This window comes from Manacus candei, unplaced genomic scaffold (assembly GCF_025592945.1).
Source record: "Manacus candei isolate 608988 ecotype Guabito, Panama unplaced genomic scaffold, ASM2559294v1 h1tg000029l, whole genome shotgun sequence".
NCBI lineage: Eukaryota > Metazoa > Chordata > Aves > Passeriformes > Pipridae > Manacus > Manacus candei.
Window position 1 is genome coordinate 3,212,537 of NW_026138077.1, and position 19,038 is coordinate 3,231,574.

Sequence of the window (19,038 nt, forward strand, 5' to 3'; positions counted from 1 at the left end):
GGGGAACAAGCAATGATCATTTCCCAGCGGCCACTCGCTGTTTCCTTTCATGGACACAGCTCCTAAAAACCGAGGCGTTTTCCCCTTTGATGTCATGGAAGGAAATAACGTATTTGGATCCAGCCTTTGCTCAGAGCAGCCCAGACAATATCAATCAGGGTGTTGGGGGGATGGGAAGGATGTAGAGAGGTTCAACCTGACCCTTTAGCACCGTTTTCTTTAACTTGCACATTAAATTAACTGTCCTATTGTTCTATATCGCTCCATTGCATCTTAATTTCCCCATCATGATTCTTTTGTTCCACCACAAAGCTTTTGAAGCAGATAAGAAAGGGAAACCACTTGCAATCATCTTTCCAGAGGGCACCTCCAGATCGCAGGCAGCACATGGAAATGACTGGGAAAATAAAGGCCTGTCACGAAATCTCTGCTAATTTTCCTTGGAAATGTGTTGGGATTGCTTTGAAAGCTACTTGGGACTGTCCAGGATGGCAGAACTGGGATCCATTTCCATCTCCATACTAAAATTCACGCAAGGCACAGATGAGTTGCTAAGATTTTCCTGCCATCGTCACCAGGAGCTGAATAAAAATCACATTAAATTTAGTTTACACTTCTGCAGCAGCTGGTGGCCACCTCTTAAAGTGCTTTTCAAGCCTTTGGGCTGAAGACAAATCAGGATCCTGTCAAGTCAAGAAGCCTTCCTGTTAATTTAACGTGGTCAGTTTTGCCCGTGGAATAGACTCTCCAACGTGCTCAGCTGTTTTATGAGTCTTGGAGGTGAGGACGTGGTCCAGAATCACAGGGACATGTACCCTAGGGTGTTAAAGGAAGGCAAGAGGAGAGGAATGGAGGGAAGAATATAAAAGAGAAAGAGATACAGCTTTTCTGGCTGTCCCCATGCCAAGGAATGGCTTCCAGAGAGGGGTTCAGCTAAGCACACTGGGAAGCAACCCTTTCTTTGTTGTTCCAAAAACATAATGAAAAGCAAAAAGAAACATAAAAAAAAGCCCTGCTGCCTTGAAATGGAAAGAGTTTCTTGCATGAAAGGGACAGTAGGATGTATGAATGTCCAGTTTCCTTGGATTTTTAGGCAGTTTCCCTTGCAGCTACTGCCCTCTCGAGGAAGCCTCTCATCTGTTCCATTTTTACTGTTTTTTTTACCCAAAAATGAAATGATTTCCCGGCAGAGAGAAGGAGCAGGGACAAAGGCTGTGGTTCTGCCCAGGCCTAACATGGCCAGCAGTGCCAGGGACTGCCAGTGCCACATGGAACCACTGGGAAGGGGGATGGCATCGGGATGTGGGGTTGCAGCCCCAGGCCATCGCACCACGAGATGAATCCTTCCCCAGTCCTGTTCCACGGTGGCACTCCAGGGTGCTCTGACCCCAGCCCTGCTGGTGCTGAGGGAAGGTCTCCTACAGGCATCACCACAAGCTTCTGCCCTCCTGAAAACACGAGATAATTGGGAATGGGAGCAAATGGTGAGGACGGCGTTCCTCTCAGATGTCTGAACGTCAAAGCGATGCTAGCACGGAGCCGGCGGCAACAAAGAGCCGTCGGGATCGATGCGGCCGTGGGGACGGAGCGGGATGCGAGGGGGTTTGCTGGGAAAAGCGAGGCCTGAGCCGGCAGAGCAGCAGTGCCATTGCCTGGAGCCCTCCTCCGAGATGCTCTCCCTTGGGCACATCCCAAAGCGTACACAAACACCCCTTAGTTTTATTGTTTCCATAGCCAAGACCTCTCCCGGATGGCGGAGACCCTGCGGCAAAGGGCTCGGGATTTACACCGCTCTTCCTTTATGCCGGAGCATCGAGAGGCTGAGCACCCCTATTCCTTCCTTGTTTCAACCCAGAAGTGTGGGGAGCGCCTCTGGACAACCCTGGCACACTTGGAACAGGCTTGCACCGGGCATCCTAACTTTAGAGTCAGGTGGTGCAGCTCTGGAGCACAGCTTGGGGAAACTCTCCACAAGAGGAATAAATGGTTCAGGGAATGGTGTTTGGGGCAGTGCTGGGGATGGGAGGTGGAGAGAAGTGGTGGGGTCAGGCCTTGTGACCTGGGGTGGGGATGTTCGTGGAAAGCAAATTCGTCATATCAGAAAGCAAAGGTTTGCAGAAAATGAGCCTCCTCATTAGGGGTAATTTTACCCTAAAACTGTGAGTTTATATCTGTGGCCCCGGTACTTGCAAAGATCTGGTGACAATCTTGCCATTTTCCATCAATTCCTTTGCCTCAAACCAGGCTGCAAACATGTTCAACCCTCCTCCAGTCAGAAATATGGCTCATGAACCTGCTTTTGGGGACAGTTGGGCAGGACTGGGGGTCCCGGTGCTGACCCCAGGTGAGGTGCAGAGGGCTCAGTGCTCAGAACAGCCCCCTGGTCTCACTGGGATTGGGAACTGGAGCCACAGAAAGGCCACGGCAGAGGGGCGGTTCCACCTCTAAAGTAGCACCTGTGCTGTTAAATGACATTTGAGCACATTATGGGCTATTTCATAGGATATAGGCAGAGATACAGATGATCTCTTGTATATATATTGAATCCTATATTGTGTATATAGTGAATGCTATATTGTATAGATATTGCAGCTGCGTCAGGGGAGGGTTAGGCTGGATATCAGGGAAAGGTTCTTCCCCCAGAGGGTGAACAGGCTCCCCAGGGCAGTGGGCACGGCACCAAGGCTGCCAGAGCTCAAGGAGCGTTTGGACAATGCTGTCACGGACAGGGTGGGATTGTTGGGGTGTCCTGGGCAGGGCCGGGAATTGGACTGGATGGTCCTTGTGGGTCCCTTCCCATTCAGGACATTCCAGGATTCTGTGGTATCTCTCTGGCCACACAGTTTGCTCTGCGTAACAGAGGATTTTATAGGGAACAAGGATAAAGAACCGCTACAGTAAAACTACTTTTAAAACCCATTATAAACAGGCACGAAGCTGGGACAGCACTTTCTCTCCCTGAAGTACATCCCTGACGTGCATGTCATGTGCAATACGGGATGGGGGCGTGTATCTCATACAACCCGCGACAGACGACGTACACAGACAGCAAACCGGAGAGAATTCTGTTTGTGACACAGGAATTCTGCTTATTTCGCAGAAATACGGCGGTTTAAAAAGGATTCATCTGCGCGACCCCGACAGGCCGCGGCCCTGCGACGCGCGCCGCGCGTACCCCTCACGGTACTATGGCCCCGCCCTCGCCATGGCCACGCCCCCTCTTTGGCCACGCCCCGCCCGGGCGCCCCCCGTCCCCGCGCACTGAGAGCCGGGCGGAAGTCTTTGGGGGCTGGCGACGGAAGTGACGTCAGAGCTCGTGCTGCGTGAGGGACGATGGCGGAGGCGGTGGAGAGCGGAGCGAGACTCGCTCGGGAGCTGGAGGTGTGGGGGCACGGGGATGGGGCGGGCAGGGCCCGGGGTTCCCTCTGTGTGTGTGAGGTGCGCAGGGCTCAGTGTTCAGAATCGCCCCCTGGGCTCGCCAGAAAGCCCTCGAGAAACTCTCCAGTTTCACGCAAATTAGTACATTTCGGTATAATTCTCTTGCCCGAGCAGTGCCCAAGTGCTGCGGGCACTGTCGGGGCTCCAGGCAGCAGCCGGGGCTGCGGAAGTGGCACCACGGGCACGGCACAGGCTCTTCCCGCGTGGCATCCACAGAGATTTATCCTTGGGTAGAGTTCCCAGTGTTTGTCTAAACGTGGAGCTCGCGCATCCCGCTGCAGTGAACTGAAGGATTTTGCTCTCTGTGAGCTCTTGCGATCCTGAGTTTAGATGTGGCTGCCTCAGCAAGTGGAGGGAAGCAGGTGGTCCTGTGTGTGATCCCGGGCACCAGCAGAACTTTGGTGTTGGGCCTGTAGCTGGGCAGTGGAAAATTCCCTCCTGCAATGGAAGGGGTCCCTGGTTCCAGGGGAGCAGCATCCAGCTCCAGCTGCTGTTCCTGTGCTGAGCGCAGGTCCCTCTCGTGTGCCCAGCGTGTTGCTGCAGCCTCCTCGTAGCCCTGAGTTCTGTGGGGGGTGCTGTGGAGCTGGAGGGAATTGTGCTGGAAGCGGGAGCTGCTGCTGCCTCAGGTGATGGCCACCAGGGCCCAGAGGAGGAGGAGAGTGCCTTGTGGGGGTGGGAGAGTTGAGTGTGGGAACTGCGAAGGTGCATTCCCGTCCTTTGGAGGAGCACAGAGTACAGCTGTTCCCGGCCGGCTGTGCCGAGGGCAGTGTGGCACTGGCTGTGCTCCCAACACTCCCCGATAGGGAGGGCTGCTTCTGACTCCCCACATTCCCGTCAGTTGCCTTGCCTTTTGTCCCATTGCCATTCCCAAGCTCAGAGCAGTGGCTGGTGCATGGTTTGGGCAGCCTGAAGCTTTGTTGGAAGATACAACTGCATTGATATAAAAAAAAGTTGCCCAGACCTATGATGGGATGTGGAAAAAACTTCCATCGGTTGTCTTGGAGTGTTCAGTTTTCGTAATACTTGGCTTCCTGCTGTGTTCTGTATCCTACTGCTCTTAAAATGTGTAACCAAATGACTTGTGTTTGTTTTTAGGCCCTTGGAGGGACTGCAGCAGCCCTTGTTTATGGCCAGCTTCTGGCTTTGTACCTGCTGCACAACGACTTGTGAGTGGCTTCTCTCCACCTGTGCCTTCAGACCCGGGGTTTGTCACCAGCAGCTCGAGCTGCAGCCGCCAGACTGTGAGGAATTGGTTGTGTGAGTAACAAAATGCCAGTGGGCAATGCTGTGTTTGAAAGGAGAGAGTGATATTCATGGGATTAAGGCTCTTTCAACCCTCCATCTGAACAAACAATCATTCTCTTTTGTGTGCTCCCCCCCCCCTTGGAACTGTTGGGAAATTTAGGAATAAAGTTCCTTATATAGTGAAGTTGGCTGCTTTTGGGCAGTGTCAGACATTTCAGTGTTTTGATTTGTAGCTGTTCAAGGCTGCATTTGTTTTGAGTAGGGTTACAGGCTGCTCCTTGTGTCTCAGTTCCAGCAGGATAACTCTGGACTGTCTGTGTTAAAAATGAGGGATGCTGTTGGCTTGAAGGAGGTGAACCTGCAGGAAGCAGAAATCCCCTGAGTTCTGACTCGAGTCACTGCACTTGGGGTTTGAATGAGAAGTTGATGATTATTTATTCAGGCCAAATGAATGTCACTGCCACATCTGAGTACCAAGCCCCAAAGGAAGCACTGGTGTGGGGAATTCCAAGATTTGACTGTTTTCCTGGATTGTAGGTGTATATTCTTCCAGGGCAAATTCCCTGAAGGCTGATACTGAATATTTAATGCAGATGACCTTGGTTCAGATGAATTTGAAGTTTTGCAACTGTGGATTTTTAGAATTGTGCTTTAATGAAAAGCGGTGAGACTTTTTCACTATTTTACACTTTACACCTTGGAACTTGTAATAGTTTCAGTTTGGCTTCTGAGCTCTAAAGGTCAATAACTAAATGTTAATGAGCTGTTTGCTCTGCTACCTCAGTACCCTTGTCTGCTGGAGAGTGAAACAAGGATTGAACCCAACACCAACATTTTATCAATGCTAGGCAGCCATCCTTTAATGACAGTAATGGGGTGCACTGGGGATAAATCCGTCCATAATAAGTGCTCCAGCAATATTACAAACACAAAACCCTTCTGTGTTCTAAAGTCATGACACTTTCTTCTTAAATCCTGCCTAGTTCATGCCCACACTGTACAAGTCTGCTGTAATTATTTCACAGTCTTTGCTGCCATCCAGCGTCCTTTTGTGACAATTGCAGTCTCTAAAACAGTTTTAGTCCATAAATGGGTTTTAGTCCATATGGGTTTTAGTCCATAAATGAATCCTTTCTTGTGCTGTAGTCTTTTGTTTTGCAGCCTTGAATGCTGATTGTTTGCTTGTCAGTTTGAAGATATTTTCTATCTGTTTGCAAAATTTATGTTCCTTTCCCACTCCCCTTCCTTTAAAAGTTATAAAATTCTCAGCAAGTTGAGCAATGTATGTTGTTTGCCACATACATAACTTGAGCATAAAAAAATTCTACATTAATTCTTTATTAACTATTTCTATTTAAGTGTTAGTAGAAAAATTATAAAACCCTTACTCATACTGTATATGATTTAACAAACAATGTTTAACAGCCCCCTTTCAGTTGTCCCATTTCCAAGTCTTGAAACTGGTTCTTCTTTGTTCTTGGATGGCTAATTTCTGTTTAATTTCTCCTTTTAAGCAATACAAAAACATACATCCTTTCCATCTGCAAACTGTGTGTCTTATCTTTAAGGTTATAGGATTCTCAGGCAGGTTTCTCAAGCAAGCAAAAGTATTAACAACATTATTCTCAGGCAAGTTTTTTTCAGACAAGCAAAAATTTTAGAGCATCAATCCCAGGCAGGCCTCTCAGGTAAACCAAGCAAAACTATTTAACAGTATTAACAACTTCTTCAAGAGTAGCTTTGCTTTTGCACTGCAGTGTAAAATATTCCTGCCTGGAAGGACTGTTTCAAAGCACTGAGACTGTTCAGGACACACCTTTTGGTGTCTCCTTTCAGCAAGCATTTGGTGACTGACAAGTATTTCGAACTTCATTTTTTTTAGGAATAACACGCGGTATCTCTGGAAAAGAATCGCTCCTGCCATCAGATCTGTAAGTACTGGGTTTACAGCTGTGACCACTGCAGAGAAGACATTCTTCTGGATGAACATTTGGGAGGGTTTTTGGTCACAACAGGCAAATGCTGAACGTGGTGCAGTTTGGTCAGTGGGACAGACTTGGAAGCACTCAGAGGTCCAAAGTGACCTTGTGTGGGCAGCAGGGAATTGCCTGAAATGATTCCTGTGTGCTCAAACACTAATTATGAGAAATGAGAACTGTTGCCAAATTTGTGTAGGTTTTCCTGAAAGGATTTTAGGTATCGGGTGTAAATAAGAACCTCATGACAAAACCTTGTAATAACAAACTAAGTTGTTTGTAGTAGGGTTGTGTCTGTGATTGTGTATTCTACATACTGGAATTTCATAAACCACATGGTTTGTTCTGTAACAGCAAAACAGACCATTAGTTACCCAGTTTTGTCAGACTTCTGAGCAGTAATTTAGGGAAATAGAATAATAGCAAAATTTAAAAATACAACCACATTTAAAAATACAACAAAAAAATGCATTAAACCTGAAAATAAATTGTGAAATCCTCATCTTGGCTGCAGAAACAATGTCTGAAGTTCCTGAAGCAGCAAAAGCAGCGACAGCAGGAGCCTGGATTGATCCACAGGCAGGACAGTCTTGTCCCGGGCCAGGATTTCACTGGAGTGTCATCAGCTCCTTGGGAATTGCTTGAAGGTGAGATGGAACTTTATTCTGCATTTGCTGTCCCTTTCCCACTGGAGCCGAAGTGTTGGCTCTGTGTCGTGCAGGACTTGAGCTGCTAAGGACAAGCTCTGAGGGTGTTTGGGAATTAAAGTGGGAGAACTTCCTCTGAAAGTGTTTGATTTGATTTTACATCTCTCAGAATTTCCATGATATTTGGTATGGAATCCCTCAGAGGGGTTTATCTCCACATAAGCCCTGAATATCCCAGTAGGTTTCAGCTGGGAAAAGGGACCTTCTGGTTCTACTTTTTTCCATCTGATGTGTCATGGGCTGGTTTAAAGTTTAGCTAAAATCTCAGCCAGCTGTTCCCTGAAGTCAGATGAAAGGAAGATTGCCACACCCAGCTCACTTCTGCAGCACTTTATCAGGAAGGCCGGCGAGCCACGGGATTTCAGCTACCTTAGGCTTGGGAACAAGTCCCTGTTTTAGAAGCTTTCAGGAACCTACTCAAAGGGAGTTCTCCTGAGATCCAGCCTGTCCGTGGCAGCTTCCCATCCATCCTGGGAAACTGGTCAGGGACCTCAGTGAATCCCCTCTGCACTGGGCACTGGGCACCTTTCCCCAGAGAGGTGCTGCAGCAGCACTTGGAAGTGAGTGTTGGGTGGGGTTAGTTGGTAGGAATCCAGGATCACTGCCAGGCTCTTTGCAGCCCTGAATTCCCAGTAATGGGAGATGAGCCTCTGGAATTACCCTTTCCAGCACAGCAGCTGGTTTGTCCTAGTCTGTGTGACCTGGGATTGATCCTGATTTATTTGACTCTGGAGTCACTGAAGTGCTGGATCATGGAAAACAGACACTATGGATAAACCCCTCGTGTCACCTGGTGATTTTTGGACAGGGCTCAGGAATTTGCAGGGGGGGCACTCTGGATATTCCTGGGACAGGATATTCCCGCACCTGCTTTTTAGTTAAGGAATCCCAAAGCCAGTAAGTCAGTGCCATCCCATCTGTGCCAGTGGTGGGGTGTGAGGGGGAACACGCACTGCTCTTTGAGACACTCCCAACTGAAATTGGGACTGAGGGAGCACTGAAACCACAAGGTCAGCGTGGAATGGCACCCCCAGGGAATGCCGAGGCTTGCCATCCCCAGGGAATGCCGAGGCTTGCCGTGCCGTGGCACTTGGCAGCACATCCCTGATGTGCCAGAAAGAGGAGGGGAGAAGTTCTGGGTTAGGGGAGGACATTTCTGGGAGGGACTTGGAAGAGGTGCTGATCATGGAATCACAGGCTGGTTTGGGTTGGAAGGGACCATGAAGACAATCAGGACTCTGGCATCCAAATTCACAGCAAAGAGCACGTCCAGAAGTGCCTCCTCACCCTCCTGCATGTCATGAGTGTCTTCCACGGCACCACCTGGCCTCTTTGGGAACGGGTACGGCTGCTGGGAGCTCTGGCAGCAGCACCTGGAGAGCAGGTAAAAAGAGCCATGGGATTGGTTTGGCTGCTGCTGGATCTGGTTTTCTCTCTTCCAGATGTCCCTCTGATTGGTCTATTTCACAGTGGGTTCCTAGGGCACATTGGTGGGTGATTCCAAGAATTGGAAAATAGTGGGAAAGCAGTGGGACAACATGTGAACTTGATCCATTTCTAGTAATTCCAACCTTTTCCCGCAGCATGGTTCTGGGGGAAACCTGGTTAAAGAGTAAGGATGCAGAGGAACAAGTGATCTAAAACCCCCTGACTCTCTGTCAGAGCAAACCTGGTCATTCCAGTGGATCTCCCTTCAAAACTGTGGGATCATAGGGTTTTCCAGGAAACAATAACAAGGACAGAGGTGAGGCCATACGCTTCCAATTCTAATGATTTGGTGGACATAGGAATGATTCTTGTATGTTTTACACTTGCTCCCCTTTTTTTTCCTGGAATAATTTTAAAATGATTCCTTTAACAAACCATGTGAATGTGGGAATTTAAATTGAAAAGTAAACGGTGGCAAATGAATGGCAGGGAGAGCTCACAGAATCCTCATGGAATACTGGAGTGGTTTGGGTTGGAGGGGCCCTTAAGGATCATCTTGTTCAGGGATACCTGCCACTGTGCCAGGTGGCTCCAAGCCCCATCCAGCCTAGCCTTGAATGCTTCCAGGGATGGGGCAGCCACAGCTCCTCCGGGCAACCTGTGCCAGGGCCTCCCCACCCTCACAGGGAAGGATTTTCTCCTAAGATCCAATCTTTGCTGTTTTTCCACAGGAAGTGGGCTGTGACAGAGGAATTGTCTCCAAGGCTTCCAGGATCGGGGCGGGCTCTGCGGCAGGGACGATGCCGCTGCCGGCCGGGAAAGGCACCTTCCCCCCCACTGCCAAAAAGCTGGGAGGGGATAACCTCTGCCTGCAGCTGCCTGGATTTGCTGTTGGCCCTGGGCTTTCTGTGCCCCTCGTGGCCACGGGCTGATGGCAGGATCGCTCCAGCCTTGGGACAGACGGCCTGAAGGCGAGCCTGGGGTCTGTGCAGGGCAGGGCTGCCCCTCGGGCCCTGAGCGCGGGGGGTGTGGAGGGAATGGACCGGCCAGGCTTTGGCAATCTGGCCCCCAAAAAGACTAAGTGACCTCTTCCAACAGGGGAAGACTGAAGCAAGCGGGGCCAGAAAGAACTGGAGTTTCTGGAGAATAAAAGCTGGAAGTATGCCCCTGAAAATCCCTCCCCCCCGGGTGGTCAGTGGTCTGACTTGCACGGACCGGTGGCCTTGACCAGGAGCGGAGCGGGCTTGCAGGGAGGTATCCACCTGGTCAGCGTCAGGAACCATCCTGAGGCCTTGGTGAGTGCTTTTTTTGTGTGACTGGACAGCGAAGCTGTCTGTGGGAATGACCCACCTATTGCTCGGTGTACTCCTAATTAAAGTGTCTTTTACTCCGTGTTCCCAGGCTCCCTCTTTCCCTTCGGTCGCCGTGGGTGTGCGGGACACCTCTGGCAGGACTAACCCCGTGGCTTTTATGTCTAACATGCTGTATGCCTGCAGGTAAGAAAAGCTGGGAGTGCAGTCCCTCTGCTTTGGTTGCTGTGTCTCTTTGGTAGTGATTTCGGAGGGGAATCAGAGAGTGATTTGGTTTGGGGCTGAACTGTCTGCGGTGCCCGGGGTCCGGGCAGGACTTGGCCCCGATGCCTGCATTGCTCTGCAGCGGCCAGGGAGGGGTCCCAAAAGTCATCCCCCCGCCTGCTGTGCTGCACAGCAGGGGCTGGCTGGGCCGGTTCCTGGCCGGGGGAGCCCGGGGGAGGCCGTGCTGGGGCTGAGGGGCTGCTGCTCTCTGGGCCTCTCGGGGTTTGCCTTGGAATCCCAAAGCCTGGACCTGCGCGGGGGCGAGGAGGCAAAGGTGACTGTAAATTGGTCTGTTGTGGAGTGTTTTGGGGCCGAGTTAATGCTCTTGGCTTGTTGTGTGTCAATTCCCAGCCTCGGTCAGGGCTTCCCGGGGAGCGTTGCTGCTGCCGCTGCCCCTGCCGCTGCCCCTGCCGCTGCCCCTGCCGCTGCCCCTGCCGCTGCCCCTGCCGCTGCCCCTGCCGCTGCCCCTGCCGCTGCCCCTGCCGCTGCCGCCGGGAGACAGAAGTCCTTTGGGAAGCCGGGATAAAACCAGCAACTCTGTGAATTGCTCAGCTTTTCCTAGGGAAGGGCAGGTTTTAGGGAAGAAAGGCCCGTCCTCGCGAAAGGCGCCGCGGGTCTCGCAAGGGGGGGGGCGCGGCTGCAGTGCCGTTCCCGGCCGTGTCCGCCAGGCGGCGACCGCGAGGCAGCGCCCGGCGGTCGGGGCGGGCTGGGAAGCGGAGAGCGGGGGTGTTTTGGCACTGCCGGGCTTCTCCGAGCTTAAATCCAGAGCCGGAGCTTTTTGTGGGACTGCACAGCGAAGCTGCCTGTGGGAATGACCCGGCTATTGCTCGCTGTACTCCTAATTAAAGTGTCTTTTACTCCGTGTTCCCAGGCTCCCTCTTTCCCTTCGGTCGCCATGGACACTGTGCCGGACGCCTCTGGCAGGACTAACCCTGAGGCTTTTATGTCTAGCGTGCTGTGCTGTGTGTACCTGCAGGTAAGAAAAGCTGGGAGTGCAGTCCCTCTGCTTTGATTGCTGTGTCTCTTTGGGAGTTGTTTTGGAGGGGAATCATAGAGCGATTTGGCTTGAAGGGGACCTTTAAAGGGCACCCTGTCTTCCATGGGCAGGGGCACCTTCCACTCTCATCCCCGGTTGAATGCTGCAAGTCCCATCCAGCCTGGCCTGGAACACTTCCAGGGATCCAGGGGCAGGCTCGGCTTCCCTGTGCAGTGTGCTCTAATAGCTCTCCACTGGCATCACGAAAAATGTTGTCAGCACGTTTCGTGTGCCGATGGTAAGTGGGACCCGGGTGAAAATTGCGTTCTCTGAGGTGCAGAGGGAAATAATTCTCCTTTGAAGTCAAATGTATTGGGTTTTGCACGAGTCTCGTCTGCCTTCTGTTTGAATTGCTTTCTCTTCTCGGAAGTTGTTTTAAATTAAACTTTTATTTTGTGTCTCCCCCCTCAGCATCCTGCACGAGACAAAGCTACCTTTCCTCGTGGGAACGGACTGGCCGGGCTTTGGCAATGTGGCCCCTCAAAAAACTGAAGTGACCTCTTCCAGCAGGGGAAGACTGAAGCAAGGGGTGCCAGGAAGAACTGGAGTCTCTGGAGAATAAAACCTGGAAGCGTGCCCCCGAAAGTCCCCAGCCCTGGGTGGTCAGTGGTCTGACTTGCACGGACCGGTGGCCTCGGCCAGAAGCGGTCCTGCCGGCCTGTAATTTGAATTTCCTGCCCAGGCTGTAATTTTAATTTCCACTGGGTGCTGGCAAAGCCCCCCTGGGGGCGAGCCCCGGTGCCTGGCAGGAGCGGAGCGGGCTTGCAGGGAGGTATTGACCCAGTCAGCGTCAGGAACCATCCTAACTGAGGCCTCGGTGAGTGCTTTTTGTAGGACTGGACAGTGAAGCTGTGTGAATGACCTGGCTATTGCTCGGTGTACTCCTAATTAAAGTGTCTTTTACTCCGTGTTCCCAGGCTCCCTCTTTCCCTTCGGTCACCGTGGACACTGTGCCGGACACCTCTGGCAGGACTAACCCTGTGGCTTTTATGTCCAACATGCTGTATGCCTGCAGGTAAGAAAAGCTGGGAGTGCAGTCCCTCTGCTTTGGTTGCTGTGTCTCTTTGGGAGTTTTTTTGGAGGGGAATGAGAGAGCGATTTGGTTTGAAGGGGACCTTCAAAGGCCAGCCTGTCTTCCGTGGGCAGGGACACCTTCCACTGTCCCCGGTTGCTGCGAGTCCCGTCCAGCCTGGCCTGGAACACTTGCAGGGATGGGGCAGGCTCAGCTTCCCTGTGCAGTGTGCTCTGATAGCTCTCCACTGGCATCGTGAAAAATGTTGTCAGCGTGTTTTGTGTGACGACGGTAAGCAGGACCTGGGTGAAAAGGACATTCTCTGAGGTGCTGGGAGAAGGAGGACTCGTGCGGGCACCTCTAGAGACAGCGGGAACGGGAGCGTGCTGCGGAGAAGGAAAATTCCAGGGGGTGGGTGCTGAGAAATTTGTCCTTCCCTTGCCCTGTGCTCTGCACTTAGCAGTGGGTCAAGTGCAGAAGTTTCCTGGGGACCCTGGGAAATGATGCCGGGTCTGCCAAGAAAAGTGGGGCCAAAGGAGCAGGACCTGGGTCTGCGAGCGTGGGAGAAACAAGGGACGGGTCATCCTCTGCCTCCAGGAGGGAGGGCAGCAGGAAAGGCCACGGACTAAAGCACTGAAGTGCCGTTCCCCAGGGAGCCCCTGCCCAGACCTGAACTTGCTTCTGCACTTGCTGTCCCTTTCCCAGCGGAGCCGAAGCGTCGGGTGCCGGGGGGGATGGAGCTGCCAAGGACAAGCTGGGAGGGTGTTTGTGAGGGAAGGGGGGAGAAGGAGCTCTTGACGTGCTTTTTTTACTTCTTCATCCCACAGAATTGCCACAAGAGGAAATACTTCAGAGGGGCTTCCCTCCAGATAAGCCCTGAATATGCCAGGAGGTTTCAGCCGGGAGAAAGGAGCTGTGGAAGAAAAGCAGCCTAAAAATAGCCAGTGGGGATCATCAGGTTTTCCAGCCAAGAAAAACAAGGAGAGAGATGAGGGAATCGGGTTCCAATGACTAATGATTTGGTGGGTGCAGGAATGATTTCTGTGTGTTTTCCAGTCCCTTTGGATTCCTGGGATGATTTTAAAATGATGGCTAAATTGGAGATGTTGTTTTTGAGAGGAAATGATGCCAAATAAATGCAGAGTTTTGGGTCAGTTTTTGGGATGATTTGGGTCAGTTTTTGGGGTCAGTTTGGGGTCATTGTTTGGGGTGATTTGGGTCAGTTTCGGGTCAGCTTTTGGGGTGATTTGGGTCAGTTTTGGGTCAGCTTTTGGGGTGATTTGGGTCAGTTTTTAGGGTCAGTTTTGGGTCAGCTTTTGGGGTGATTTGGGTCGGTTTTGGGTCAATTTTTGGGGAGCACTGGGTGTTACTGGGGGTTGTTGAGGAGCACTGGGTGTTACTGGGGTGTACTGGGGAGCACTGGGTGTTACTGAGGGTTGTTGGGGAGTACTGGGTGTTACTGGGGAGCACTGGGAGAGAAAATGAAAAATAAAGAGAATAAAAAATAAACGAAACAAAAAAGGAAATATAAAATACAAAAGAAAATTAAAAAAAATAAAAGCAAAAAAACTAAAAAGGAAATAAAATGAAAATTAAACAAAAGAGAAAAAAAAAAAAGAAACCCCTTCTTGGGCACCCCGTTTCCTCTCCTCCCCCCCCCCGAACCGTAAATTGCGGGGTCATCACCCCTAAAATGTGAGACGGGGACCCCGAAATGTGGGTGAGGGAACCCCAGGGAGCCGGAAAAGTGGAGGGGGAGCCGCAGTAAGAAAGCGAAGCCGGGCGGTCGGGCGGCGGGATGGGAGGGCAAGCCAAGGTGGCGACGCCGGCGCATGCGCAGTCGTTGGCAAGACGCCGGAGATCACGTGGTAAGTAAGGGCAGGCAGGAGAGGGACCGGCGACGCATGCGCAGTGGCTCTTGTGCCGGTGCAGCGCTCCCTGCTCAAGTTAAGGGCCGGTCCCGGCGGCACGGCGGGACTCACGGTCTCCCGGGGTGTGTGGGGGGAATAACATGAAGATTTTTGGGGTGAAAGCGCAGAAATTAGCGAGGAGGGACTCTAATTTGGGTAAACTCGGTCACCGGAAGTAGAGAGCGACCGAAAGTCCTCCAAAGCCCCTGGCCCGGAAGTCAGCCAAGCCCACAGTAAAGATGGCGGGGCCAGGACCGGAACTTAGCCGAGACTACACTAAAGAGGGCGGCCCCGGCCCGGAAGTCCGCCCCATGGCCACACTCAAGATGGCGCCGCCAGAACCGGAACTTAGCCCAGGCCACACTAAAGATGGCGACGAGAGGCCCCCCTCGCCTCAGAGAGGCGTCTATCCTGTTGCCTGATCTCCACCGCGACCCGGACCCCCACCCCGCGCCCGCAGCGCCGTCTCGCCGCGCCGCTTCCCGCTGTGGGGACAGGGCGGGGCGCTCGGCGGCGCCGGGCGCGGGCGGCAGGTTCGTGGGCGGCGGCAGGCACCGGAGCGGGAAGCCCCGTCTCGGGACCGCGGCGCGCGGTTCACGCGCGAGGACTTCCAGGCGCGCACGCGGCGCGCCGCCCGCCCGCCACGTTCTACTCCGCTCCGCTCCCGCCCCCGCTCCCGCTCGGTCCCGCCGTGCCCTGGAGATGCTGTCGGGGCTGCGCCGCCGCCTTTCCTCCCCGGAAGCGACCCACGGCGGCAGATCCGACGGAGATCGGCCCCGGGGTACCCCGGGCGCGGCGCGGGGGGGGGCGCGGGCCGCTCTTCTGCCTCTCCCGCGGCCATAGGGGACTGCAGGCAGGGGAAGCGACAGGCAAGTTGCTCGCCTCTGCGGAGAAACTTGCACCTGCGTGCCGCCGCACGGCCGGGTTCGGATGTGCCTTGGCTTTCCCCCCCTCCCCCCCTCGCGGGGAGGGTCTGCGCTGCCTCGGGGACCCTGTCTGTGCTGCCGGGAGAGAGAAATCCTTTGGGAAGCTGGGCTGGAAACAGCAACTCTGTGAATTGCTCAGCTTTTCCTAGGCAAGGGCAGGTTTTAGGGAACAAAGGCCCGTACGCGCGAAAGGCGCCGCGGGTCTCGCCAAGGGGGGGGGGGCGCGCGGCTGCAGTGCCGCTCCCGGCCGTGTCCGCCAGGCGGCGACTGTGAGGCAGGGCCCGGCGCTCGGCGGCGCTCTTGCAAGCGACGCCCCTGGCAAAGCGGCGCTGCTTGGGCACTGCCGGCCTTCCCCCGGAGTGCCCGGGCTGGCCCAGCACCTGGCCGAACCTCTTAGGGAAAAGGCAAGGAACAACTGCGCTTGTTCTGCCCTTTCTTTAGCCCGGGACTGGAACACAGACAAAATCAAGGGGCTCTTGGACCTGTGCAGGCTCCGAGCAGTTTTCAGCCTTCCTTAGCAGGGCATTCTCACCCTCCGAAAAGCTGAAAGGCTTTAACAGCTGGAGACGCGCCTGCAGCTGTGCAGATTAATGTAGTTTCTTTTAGGAAATGAAGGGGAAGTTTTCCTGTTGGGAGCCTAAATACCGAGTCTACTCTGCTTTTTCAATCAGGTGACGAAGCTTATGGAAAAAAAGACCAAAGGCCTCGAGGTGAGTACATTCTACCGAGTTCTGCTTTTCTGGCATCGGTTTGGGAAAATCACGTGAAATTCTAAAAAGCTTCTCTCCGTGTTTTCTAGTTGTTTTTTCAGCCTTGGTCTAAGTTTCATGTAGAAAAGGGCATAGAATTATTAGAACAGACAAACTAGACTTTCTCGGGAGAGATGGAAGAAAAGTCTGCTGATTCCAGTTCTGCTTTTCTTGTCTTCCCTTCGACTGTCATTTTCTCTCCCCTGCTGTTCAAATAGGCAGCAATTAATTGCTCTGCTGAAGAGTTTGCTGTCCTAAGTGTCTGTCAAATTGATGCCTTCAACTCAAGATAGCACCTGCTCCTTAGTTACAAAAAGTTCCTCACATGAAATTTTCAGGCGTGCCCCTAAATCTCCTCACTGTTTGTTTGGGAGAACGGGGTTTTCTCGTCTGTAACAGAATAGTCATGGCATTTGCTATGGAATGCTGGTGGCAATCTAGTCAGAAGAGGACCCCGTGCTTCACTAATTTTCCCTTTTTGTTGTTGGGGGTGACTTCTTCCCAGGGATGTTATTCTTGACCTGCCGGGGCAAACGGAGGTGTTCACCTGGTCAGCGTCAGGAGCCATCCTAACTGAGGCCCTGGGAGGTCAGTGCTTTTTGTGGGACTGGACGGTGAAGCTGTCTGTGGGAATGACCTGGCTATGGCTCAGTGTAGTCCTAATGAAGGTGTCTTTTACTCCGTGTTCCCAGGCTCCCTCTTTCCCTTCGGTCACCGTGGACACTGTGCCGGACACCTCTGGCAGGACTAACCCTGTGGCTTTTATGTCCAACGTGCTGTGCTGTGTGTGCCTGCAGGTAAGAAAAGCTGGGAGTGCAGTCCCTCTGCTTTGGTTGCTGTGTCTCTTTGGGAGTGATTTTGGAGGGGAATCCCAGAGCGATTTGGTTTGAAGGGGACCTTCAAAGGCCAGCCTGTCTTCCGTGGGCAGGGACACCTTCCACTGTCCCCGGTTGCTGCGAGTCCCGTCCAGCCTGGCCTGGAACACTTGCAGGGATGGGGCAGGCTCAGCTTCCCTGTGCAGTGTGCTCTGATAGCTCTCCACTGGCATCGTGAAAAATGTTGTCAGCGTGTTTTGTGTGACGACGGTAAGCAGGACCTGGGTGAAAAGGACATTCTCTGAGGTGCTGGGAGAAGGAGGACTCGTGCGGGCACCTCTAGAGACAGCGGGAACGGGAGCGTGCTGCGGAGAAGGAAAATTCCAGGGGGTGGGTGCTGAGAAATTTGTCCTTCCCTTGCCCTGTGCTCTGCACTTAGCAATGGGTCGAGTGCAGAAGTTTCCTGGGGACCCTGGGAAATGATGCCGGGTCTGCTAAGAAAAGTGGGGCCAAAGGAGCAGGACCTGGGTCTGCGAGCGTGGGAGAAACAAGGGACGGGTCATCCTCTGCCTCCAGGAGGGAGGGCAGCAGGAAAGGCCACGGACTAAAGCACTGAAGTGCCGTTCCCCAGGGAGCCCCTGCCCAGACCTGAACTTGCTTCTGCACTTGCTGTCCCTTTCCCAGCGGAGCCGAAGCGTCGGGTGCCGGGGGGGATGGAGCTGCCAAGGACAAGCTGGGAGGGTGTTTGCGAGGGAAGGGGGGAGAAGGAGCTCTTGACGTGCTTTTTTTACTTCTTCATCCCACAGAATTGCCACAAGAGGAAATACTTCAGAGGGGCTTCCCTCCAGATAAGCCCTGAATATGCCAGGAGGTTTCAGCCGGGAGAAAGGAGCTGTGGAAGAAAAGCAGCCTGAAAATAGCCAGTGGGGATCATCAGGTTTTCCAGGCAAAAAAAAGAAGGACGGAGATGAGGGAATCGGGTTTCAATTCCTAATGATTTGGTGGGTGCAGGAATGATTTCTGTGTGTTTTCCAGTCCCTTTGGATTCCTGAGATGATTTTAAAATGATGGCTTTAGCAATCAACTAAATTGGAGATGTTGGTTTTGAGAGGAAATGATGCCAAATAAATGCAGAGAGAGAGCATGGAATCATCCTGGGATCCTGGAGTGGTTTGGGTTGGAAAGGATCTCAGGGATCATCTCCTTCCACCCCCTGCCACAGGCAGGGACACCTTCTAATAGACATCCAGCCTGGCCTTGGCCACTTCCAGGGATGGGGCACCACCACTTCTCTGTGCCAGGCCACCTCCCCACCCTCCCAGGGAAGAATGTCTCCCTTCTGTGCAATCTTTCCCTTTCTTCTCTGCAGGAAGTGGGCTGGGACAAGGGAATTGGCTCCCACGAGGCCGAGGATCAGAGCGGGCTCTGCACAGGGGACGACTTCCACTTCTGAACGGGGAAGGGCCCCTTCGTGCCCACCCCTGGCAAACTGGGACAGAGTAACATCTGCCTGCAGCTGGCTGGAGTTCCCGTTGGCTCTGGACTTTCTGTCCACGGGCCGGGGATCATGGCCAGAGTTCTTCAAACCTGGGCAACAGTGGCCTTCACACCATCCCTGCAGCCCGTCCAGGGCAGGCTGCTGCCCATCGGCCCCTGATCACAGGTGGATGTAGAAGTGATGGTGTTTAGGGAATGCTGATTGTATTTCCCTGACTTTAGCAACGTGGTCATTAAAAAAAGAAAAATAACAAGTCTATGGAAATCCCCTGCACTTGGGAGCTTGCAGTGCTCTGGATTAATGTTAAAACTGTGGGCGAGGCGAGGGGCGGTGGCCGAGCAGGGCCAGCGGCGGGGCCGGACGGGGCCGGCCCGGGGGTCCCTTCCCCGCGGGGTCGCAGCCGCGGGACCCGCCCCCGCCCCGCGCGGCCCCTCCCGGCGCGCCCCGCCCGTCCTTGGGGGCTGCGGCCGCTCCCGGCGCTGCCGAGGCTGCCGGGGAGGGACCGGCCTGTGCTGGGGGCACGGGGTTCGTTCCTTGGGTTCGAGGGCGGCAGCGGGAGCGGCGCTGCGGGGCGGGACGGGCGGGAGGTGCCGGGTGAGGGCGGGGAAGCCGCGGCGGGGCCCGGGGGCTGCAGCTCTCTGGCTTCCCGACTGACTTTGCAGACATTTGCCACCTTCAGAGGAGGCACAAATCCCCGCGGAGCTGAGCAAGGGGTGCGGGGAGT

The 19,038-nt window shown here is 53.5% G+C and overlaps 1 long non-coding RNA gene across 1 annotated transcript; it reads left to right on the forward strand.

Moving 5' to 3' along the window:
• Window positions 1-3,185: 3,185 nt before the first annotated feature.
• Window positions 3,186-18,832, forward strand: LOC127472618 (uncharacterized). The gene is made up of 10 exons (XR_007905083.1): window positions 3,186-3,381; window positions 4,534-4,695; window positions 6,566-6,614; window positions 7,174-9,776; window positions 9,893-10,089; window positions 10,196-10,290; window positions 11,915-12,221; window positions 16,694-16,798; window positions 17,623-17,817; window positions 18,186-18,832. It is a non-coding gene; the product is annotated as an uncharacterized LOC127472618 (long non-coding RNA).
• The last annotated feature ends 206 nt before the right edge of the window (window positions 18,833-19,038 follow it).